At 36.7% G+C, this 9,938-nt stretch overlaps 1 long non-coding RNA gene across 1 annotated transcript in view; it reads right to left on the reverse strand.

Annotated features, from left to right (window-relative positions):
* LOC117283851 overlaps positions 1–9,902 on the reverse strand; it is a 34,688-nt gene extending 24,786 nt beyond the window's left edge. Inside the window, exon 1 of the long non-coding RNA XR_004514883.1 lies at positions 9,841–9,902. This is a non-coding gene — a long non-coding RNA (uncharacterized LOC117283851). The remainder of the gene's footprint in view (positions 1–9,840) is intronic.
* Positions 9,903–9,938: the final 36 nt, after the last annotated feature.

A 9,938-nucleotide genomic window follows, 5' to 3' on the forward strand; every position in this document is an offset into this window, starting at 1 on the left:
AAAAAAAAAAAAAAAAAAAGTATACATTTATATCTACATGTATATATTTCTATTTCAGTTTTTACCATCTAATTTTCACATATACCATATACAATACATACTCAAAAATAATCTTTCCACAGAAATGTTAAACCAAAATAGCATGAGTGTAAAGTGATGAGTAGTGAAGGTGGGATCTCCAGTTGTGAAGTGTCCTCCAAAGCCTGACTCTTTCATTTCTGCTCTCACACTGCTGTGAACAAGGCTGCATTATGCAACTGCCATATTGTGCTGGAACTGGGTGTGTGATACTATATGAGGGGCATGTGGGGGTGGGCCGTGGGCAAAAGGAAGCCTGGGGCTGCTGCTGACTGCACAGAGGAAAGAGAGCTTGGGCGGGGGACTATAAACATCTGAAAACTTTCACCAGAAATGGACAGCCCAGGAAGCACTGAGACTCTACCCATCACATTAACCTACCCTTCTCCAGGGAAGGGGAGTGGGTAGTTCAGAGGAAAAAATTAGTGTGTTCACACCCACATTCTATGGGGGAAAAGAGTAGATTTTGGATTTACATCCACACCTGCACCATTTGATGGAAAACCTCCTTTAAAATATTTGTTATGTTTTGAAGCTTTTTTTCTTCTGTTTGAAACTCCAGGGGCTCAAATCTAGAGCAGCTTGCCCCGCCATACTGAATCCAGGGTGCCTCATACTCCTTACAAAGAATGAAGTTCATGTGAAATTAAACATCTTTAAATAACAGAATCTTGGGCTGGGGATTTAGCTCAGTGGTTCTGTTGCCTACCTTGCAAGCACAAGGATCCGAGTTCAATCCTCGGTACCAAAACAAACAAACAAACAAACAAATAAATAACAGAATCTTCAGGTTTTCCTTGAACCCAAACTGTTAGTTAGGTATTCCTCATTGCAACAAAATATCTGAAAAAAATCAATTTAGAGGAGGAAAAGTTTATTTTGACTTACAGTTTCTGAGATTTCAATCTAAAGTAATTTGGCTCCACCGGTTCCAGGATTGTGCAAGCATGTTGTGCAGCAAGTCTCACCTGCTGACAGAGACACAGGAGAGACGGAGACGGACACAGAGGGAGAATGAGTTCTTAGAAAAAGTGGGTAGGTATATGCATGGGAGGAAAAACAAATGCGAAAACTGATTTGGAGATTTAAAAAATACTGCTTTTGCCTTTGGCTTAACAGTAACTTTTGGGCCACCTTAGTTTTCATGTAAATAAACTTTGTGCCATCAACTTACTGAAAACCCACTCTGGCCCTGAGGTGGGGCTCAGGGTAGGCTCTTGGCTAGCATGTAGATGGCCCTGGATTCCATCCTAGAAACAAACCAAATGTACTGAAGTTACTTTTTTTTTTTTATTTCTACAATAAAATAAGATGCTTCACATGTTACTTTGGAAATGTCTGCTGTTTTGAAACTCTGCCAATTGGAGACAATCTCTGATGTCAAAGAACTTCCTTTCTGAGAAATGTGGTTGGCTTAGAATTATTCTTTTCCCTGGTTTTGCCAAGTGTGCTTGTCTCTAATCAAGAGTTAAATCATTTTATCTTTGACAGTGAGGAGTAAGTTAGCCAACTTATATTTAGGTCAATACTTTTGAAAAGAAAAAACCCTAAGATGGATTGAATACTGTTTTGCAATGTTTTTCACATATCTTCATTTGAGTTCAAGAAACTCTTGACTACAAACATGTAAAATTAAGTGAAGGAGGCTCAGCAGTTACTTGCAGATCTGTTTTCAGGATGCTTCTTATAATACACAAAGAAGTTTTTCAAAATGACCATGTGATAAAATGCTGGAGTTAAGGGGAAAAGAAGAAATTAAAAACTGCTATGGAGTAAAATCAGGATCAACAGTGTTCTGATTTTCTAAACTGGAAAAATGATTTGTGCAACTTAACCTTGATGGAATTATTTGCAATGCCAGAATCCTGTGTAATGATAAATGTACTTGCTTTTCCATTCCTAAATTGTTGTGAAATTCTAACTGCCTATATTATTATTATTTATTTTTATACTAGGGACTGAACTCGGGATCTTGGCTTGTGAGGCAGGCGGCGGAACCACTGAGCTAAATCCCCGGCCCTCTGCCTAAATTATTTTGTCCATATTTTTTCTTATTTAACAAGCAGATTGATGGGAGGAAATATATCATCTTGAAGACTTTAAATGAGCTAAATTACTTGTAAGATTTTTCTGCATTGCCTTTTATCAGATTTCTCTATATAGTATTTCTCTATATAATTTCTAGTTTTTCTTCCTTTCTTATCTCTTTTTTTATCTTATCTCTTCTTTGACCAACATCACTCCACCAAAATTATCATTCTGGGCTGGGGGTAGAGCACTGAAAAAAAATCTTTTCATCAAATTCTATTTAAAGTTGCAAATATAATGGGAACATAACACACAATCATCAGTTACATCAGTGTACAGTGTTAGGAAACTGGTTACTTTCCTGTTTTTGTATTTTTCTAATATAGCTCATTAATAGTTTTACAGATTGGTGAATCTAGGGAGAAAAAAATTCCACCCATGAATATGGTAATTGCTGTTTTATTTTTAATTACAATTAGAAGAATTTCAACATCTTCTTTTTCTCCCTTTTTTAAATTATAAAAACCTTCAGTGTCTAGATAAAAAAATTAGTACCAATTTGTTGAGTCAAGGAAGACATAGTGACCTGGAGCTTTCTGGGACAGGATCTGAACACTGTCTTTATGTTTCTCCTGCCACCTGTATATGATCACCGTCCCAAGGCTCAGCTGTAATTTTGGCTGAAGTCAGACCATTGCGTGAGCTCTCTCATCAAAATGTCTGGCACACAATAAGGCCAGTACATGGTTTTAAATACCGAGCTGTATAAGAGAATTAAGGGTCTTGATTGAAAGAAAGCTTAAGAGGTCTGACAATGTCAAAAAAGACACTCTGGTGCCTTTTGTTTATAGAGTAACCACAGTTTGGGTAAGAACCACAGTATAACAATTAATTAATTAAGAAAGTGTATGCATTATGTTAATGTAATTATAGCTTCCATGTTGTGGTTGTGTAATAAAAAATCAAAAGCAGTCTCTAAATGCCTTTTTCTTAAGAGTAAAAATATTATTTCTGTAATAGTTATTATATTTAAAATTCCCACATATTTATTTAGTTTTGTGATCTAGTTTGGAATGTTTTTATCCTAAAGTGGTTTCGATTTAACTTGTTTGTTTGCTCTTATTTAAGGCCTATGTTTTTCCTTTTCTCTTTATTCTTACTCAGTGACCTTCACTACCTCTAGCAGCACATTTCAAGGAGTCCCTTGGTTTATTCTCACCCAAGCTTGGAGAGGAAACCTAGAACACTACTCTGTCCTTACTTCAGTTTCTCTTTCCACACCTGTCTCCTACCTTGTCAGCACAAGTGCTCATAGGATCCTACTCCTAAAATCAGACTAAAGAGCAGTATGTTCAATCTGCTTTCTAATGAAAAGTGCTGGCCAATCTTCAGATACTGCAATAGCTGTACTTGAGCAAGCAAAGGTCCTGTTCCTGATTCTGAGATGCAACCTGACAGGTGTCAGAGGTATGTGCCCTTAAAAGAAAATATTAACTGAGGACAAAAGCACTGGATGGTTTCTAAATGAGCCAAGTCCCACTCATCCAGCTGCCCTTGAGCAATAGAAAGGGAAGTGAGTGCATTATGCTTCCTGTCAGTGAGGAAAGCTATGGAAGAAATCTTTCAAAGTTAGGCAGTGCTGATATCAGCAGTTTGTGAATGCTATTAAATACACATATGTATGTGCATGCACACACACATTATTATTTTGTTTGTTTGTTTGTTTTGGTTTTGAGACAGGGTCTCACTATGTAGTTGAGCCTGAAATGGAACTCACTATGTAGCCCAGGCTGGTCTTGAACTCACAGCGATCCTCCTGCCTCAGCCTCCCGAGTGCTGGGATTACAGGCATGTGCCACCACGACCGGCTAGAACACACAATATTTTTTGAGAAATTCCTAATTAAGCAGTTTGTAGAACCGAATGACCTTTAAATTGCTGTAGTCTCATGAGAAAACCTTTCAAACACTGCATCTACTTTGGAAAGAACATTCCATGAAAATATTGTCACTGATTTAGCAGGGCATGCTGAACATGTCATGTGCCCTGCTCTGTTTGGAGTCCTTCACTGCTGGAGAAAAGCTGAGATCACCAAAGATGCTGACTTAAAAAATGTCAATCAAAAGCCATCACACTGTTATAATTCTAAAGCAAATCAGGGGATTGGCAGAAAGGAGAAAATAATAAAGTACATAGGGCCTTAGATTGAAAAAAAAGAACTAAAAAATGAAAAAGAAAAGAAGAAAAGTTTTAACCCTTTGCCTTATCTTTAAAAATAAAATCCCAGAAGGTCCCGAGTTCGATTCCCAGTAGCAAAAAACACACAGTCCTTCAGATTATATTTTCATCTTCCACTTTACCTATTCTTGTTCTCATGAAGCATATTTTTTTTTAACAAACTAAAAATACTATTCAGCAAACACAGAGTGGTGACTTCAGAAATCGGTCTTGACTCAAGGATCAGTTTACCCTTTAAAATTTGCATTTTGAAAAAAAAGATGAATCTATGGAAAGAGCAGTATGATAAACTCAATTCTTTTGCTTTATCTTTTTTTTAACCTCAATTCATATTTATATCTTGCTTTCTTATTATTTTGATTGGTTCACTTGAAGAGTAGGTGGTAGACATAACTCTTCCCTAAATACTTTCATGTGTATCTCCTAACACCCACGAAAGTCTCCTGAATAATCGCAATGAACGAATCTTTACATGATTGTACCATCCAGTATACGCACGTTTAACCTTCTCCAACTTCCTCAGGAATTTTCTTTAGGTTTTTTTTTTATGTGTTTGTTTTTGAATTTGAAACCCAGTTAAGTATGTTACATATAGTTCTCTTGTTTCTTCAGCCAACTTTAAAAGTGAGCGTATTTTCACTTTTCCTTTTTATTTTTTGGTACCGGAGATTGAACTCAGGACTTTGCTCTTGCAAGGCAGGTAGCAAGGCACCACTGAGCCAAATCCCCAGCTCCTTACTTTTTGTTTTAGCTTTTTTGATTCTGATTTTTTAAGAGAGTTGACCATTATCATATAAAATGCCCATTATCAGGATTTATTTGACCTCTTCCTCACAGATTCAAGATAAGCACGTTTGGCAGGAATTCTATTTGCTGATGCTGGAGATGCTTTTTATTTCATCACATTGAGAGGTGCATGATGTCAGCTTTTCCCACTGTCAGCAACGTTCGACCCCTTGGTTAGATGGTGTCCAGATTTCTCCCCTGTAAAGGCCCCTTTCACCTTTTGTAGTTAATACTACATATATCTGTAGAATGAGTTGAGAGCTTGTGAATAACGTATTCAAAAAATCTTTCACTCAATATTTTCAGCAGATATTGACGCTTTGTTAAATTACTGGAGAGAGAAAAATGATATTTTTGGTACATATTAGCTAGTATTCTTCTGTGAGTAAAGGATTTTTAGTTTTTTAAAAAAAATCATTGTATGGGGCTGGGAGTATAGTCCAATGGTAAATCAATGTGTTTAATCCTTACTATAAAGAAAGAAAGAAAAAACAAAGTGAATCCTTATGAAATTTTAGATTTCTTTTGAGGTTCCAAGCATCCCAAATTTGGCGAGCTGGATCCCTGGAAGTAAATTTTTATTTGGAAGTGTTCTCAGTACTTGTTTGTGAGTTCAGTAAATAATTTCAACCATTTTTTTTTCTTATAGTAATGATTACTTTTTCCTAGAGATACAAGTGTATAACCAGGTTTATTGTTTATGTTTAATGACATCTTTCATTTGTTGTAGCAACCTATCAATGCTGTCAGCAGTTATAAAACGTGCTGAAATAAATGACAGCATTAGAGGCTTCCCATACTTTTATCCTGTTTTCAAAGGACCAAGAACACTGGCTGACCTTCAGCGGAAGTTCCTTGAATTAATAATAAAAATATATGTCAAAATCATGAAACATAAACAAAAGATTGGAATAATAAACATTAGGGGTCTAATTGTACAGAAATAAAGTTTTACTGCTACTCATAAGTGATTTTTGTATACTTGCTAAAATTTGAAATTTCCCCCAAATTCTTATTTAGAGAACAGTCTTTCATTAATTTTCCCTGACTTTATTTCATAGGGGATATCTAATAGAGCCACAATTAGTAATAGCTTCTAAGATTTCTTTCAGTTTAGCACATTGGTAAATGAATAGTCCTTATTCCCTATCAGGTAGATTGCTTCCTAGCTCCATAGCTCCTTACCAAAGCACTGTATATCTGGGATGACAAGTTGGCCAATATAATTTAGGTTTTCTTAGAAAGTTTTTCTTAATAACATTTAGAAAATTTAGAACAAGCTCCAAAAGAGAAAGGATGGATTAATATAAACTTTTCTCTGTGAAGAGCTACGAGTGGAAACTGACAAGTAGATGCGTCATATGCATCTTGTATAGTTTAAAAAAAACTTTTCTAATATAAATTTACATTTAAAACTCCCACACATAAATTGCATCATTGTGGATTATCTACAAAGTGGGTAATATATGTGTGGATTATTCTGGGCAGACTATAAACAGCTTAACCCAACAAGGATACTTGATCCTATTACATGGAAGGGAGTAATTTCCTCTTCCAATACTTTTTGCATTTTAATTGAAGTTTGAGTTCTATACATTAGTTTGTTGGGCTGATAAACTACATTACTTTATAAGACAAAATAGAGCCTTACTGTATTTGATGAAATATCTACATGAAAATAAACCAAACTTTTACTAAAAATCAGAGATTATGTAAAGAATGATGGAAAGCACAGTAGCCTTTAAGAGATGCCACAGATGGATAAACATACAGTTAAATGGTCAACTTTTCAGACAGTTCACCATCAAGGAGTTTCAACTTATTATATATTTTACCTACAGCTACCAGTGGGATCCCTATATATAACAGGGACACATTTTCAGTAACCTTCTATCAGCTAACCACTAACATTTATCTTCTTTCACATTACCGGTCTCACATATCGTCTATTAATTTTCAGTCCTCCAGGTGCTGTTTATTAAATTAGGGATACAGCCTACCAAATTAATAAATTATTACTGTGGAGACACTCTTGCCTTCTGAATGTATAAAAGCACTGCCTGAATCACTCTCAGGGAATGATTTACACATGAAGAGGCTCTGGTGTTTTAAAAAAAATCCCTGTGCATTTCTTATCTCCAGAAATAGTTCTTTAAGTGTAATATCAAAGCAATTGGTTTTTTCAAAGTAATAAGGATTCTTACTCTTCTGTTGTTCCCAACACAATGTAACATTTTGAAATTTAAAAAACTGCATTAGAAACGGAGAGTTCCAATTTAATGTCTATGTACAAAGTCTGGAAAGGACTTAGCTTTCTCTTGTTAAAGGATTTATGTTTTCACCCAAAAGAACTGTAATAAAGTGAATAAGGAAAATACTTCAGCAGATCAAGGAAAGAGAAGTTGAGGAATTGGCTGTGGTTGCCAGATACCCTCTTCTTTTTGAAGTATTAAAGGGTATTTACGGAAACTGCTCCTAGCTTATCTTGTGCTAGGGTTTTCTCATCATTGGGCGGGTCATGTCAGATTTCTGTGGTGCTTATTTATGTGGGACACATACATCTATCTAAATTTAGGTATTATGAAATAAAAAAGGAAGTAACTTTGGTGAAATTTCTCCCGTGGGTTATAAACTCTGCAACAGCAGAAAGCCTGTCATTCTTATATTCTTAGTGCCTGATACATGGAACAATTTTTGTGAATAAAGATATGTATGCAGTACACAGAAAATGTGCACTGTTACTGGGAAATCCACAATTATTCAGACTGTAATGTACGTTTACTGTCAGTTTAATGTTTGTCTCATTACTTAGCTTTCCAAATGCATCTTCCCCTCCCCTCAAATCCATACAGCGAAGGATGGGCAATTAATTTTTACTGAGGTTGTGCATCAATAATCTATCACAATGAAAAGATAAATTTTATTATAGGGTGTTCTAGCACTTTAAAGGTTCTCTGTTTGGTCTGACAGAAAATCCAAACTGGCCTCAACTTCCAAACTGAACAGAATAATTGCAAATGAGAAGGTTGGAGTCATAAATAATAGTATTAAGGCAGTGGTGATGGTAGTGATCAGGAGTTAAGAATGGTCACAGATACTGTGGTCTTCTGTTATTCATCACAATTTTTAATGGATATGATGTAAATAGCTTTCTCTCTTTAAGCTAACCCCGTAGCGCTTTATACTATTGTACACACTACAGTATGCATTTTGGTAAGATAACTGCTGTTTGGATAAGTGGATTGTTTGATCCTTAATTTTTTTTTTTTTTTTTGAGACAAGGGCTTGGTAGGTATTCAAGGTTGGCCTTGAACTCACCATAGAGCCCAGGTTGGCCTGGAATTCAACCTGGAAATTAACCTGTTATTTCTATTTTGATTGCTCTTAACATCCAGCCTATTAAAAAAAGTTAAATAGTAATCTGAAAGACTGGTATAAATTCCTTTGTTCAGAGTTGAACCTAGAGTATTAAAGATTTTTTTTCCTTTCTTTCAGCTCCAGTCTTTTTTGTTGTAAAGAGGTCACGTAAGGACGTCCGGGGAAGGGATCTGTGCGCCATCTACCGACGGGATTTAAATTTCCAGTCTGGAGAGGGAATTAACTACGCGCGGGGGTGGGGTGGGGTGGGGGGGTGGTTTGAAGCATTCTTTGAGAAAGGAGGGTATTGGGGAAAGATGCTCTCAGACTCTGACTTATCCGTGATTGCTAAATAAATCTGAATTCAATAAACATGTAATTAACCAAAAAAGACATTAGCGCCTCACGCGGGTTCCTTTTAGAGAGACTCTCAAAGAGCAAGACACAGAAAGCTAGCCAATCCCTGAAACCAACTCACATGGGAATAGGATTGTTTTTCACCTGAGCCCTAACTCACATCCACTGCTACTGGTTACCGCTTAACAGGTAATGGCTTTACTAATGACACATCCAGTTAACCTTCAGTTTCCAATCTTATCACTAAGGATCAAACTTCCCAGTTTGATCATTTTATCCAAAGTTTAATAAGGGACAGCAGGAAGGCTCACTTGTCACATAGACACTACTCATATGTAGCTTGTCTAGCTGTATGCGAATTTAATCCTTGTACACACTGACACCGCTACACATACCCCTGCAAGACGATGTGCATTTACTTACGTGATACAGATTTATGTCTATGCACACGATGATATTCAGCTATTTACTGGGTTGAGAAATCTGGGCCCTTAGACTTGGATTCAAATGTTTCTCCCTTCAATTGTTTGTTCCTCTCTATGCTAAATTCTGTAGAAAAAGAAAGACTGGGCTTCTCCACTGTATAGGTTTTGTGACTGGGTGAGGTATCAGTCTTACAGGGTCAAACTACTCTAGCAGGAGGCTTGCTGGCTTGCAGATTAAAGTTGGCTCAAGTGGCCTGATCTGATTCTCATTATCTTTGTGTGAGCAGCGGGTGGAACGAACATTAAAAGGTAGCAAGGACCCCCAAAACACTGATAACCTCCTCCCTGCTTTTCTGTTCTCATATCCAACGTTGCTTTGGTGACCTTAAGTAGGCTAGAGGAAAAGAAGAAAGCAAGAAAATTGAGACGTAAAGAGGAAGATATAACAAGAGGGAGGGCAGAGAGAAGGAAAGTTCAGACGTTGACGGGTGACAGAAAAGGGGAGTGAAAAAATATGAAGACCAAAAATACAAAAACCAAAACACAAGAAAAAGCGCTTCATTTAACGAACCAAAGTCAAACCCGTCTTTCATTTTCGTGGCAGTCGTCTAGGTCGCATCCGTTTCCTTTCTGAGGCCAGTCAGCGCTCCGCACTCGCGGACCAAGGCG

This window comes from Fukomys damarensis, unplaced genomic scaffold (assembly GCF_012274545.1).
Source record: "Fukomys damarensis isolate Sample0158 unplaced genomic scaffold, DMR_v1.0_HiC HiC_scaffold_31, whole genome shotgun sequence".
NCBI classification, from domain to species: domain Eukaryota; kingdom Metazoa; phylum Chordata; class Mammalia; order Rodentia; family Bathyergidae; genus Fukomys; species Fukomys damarensis.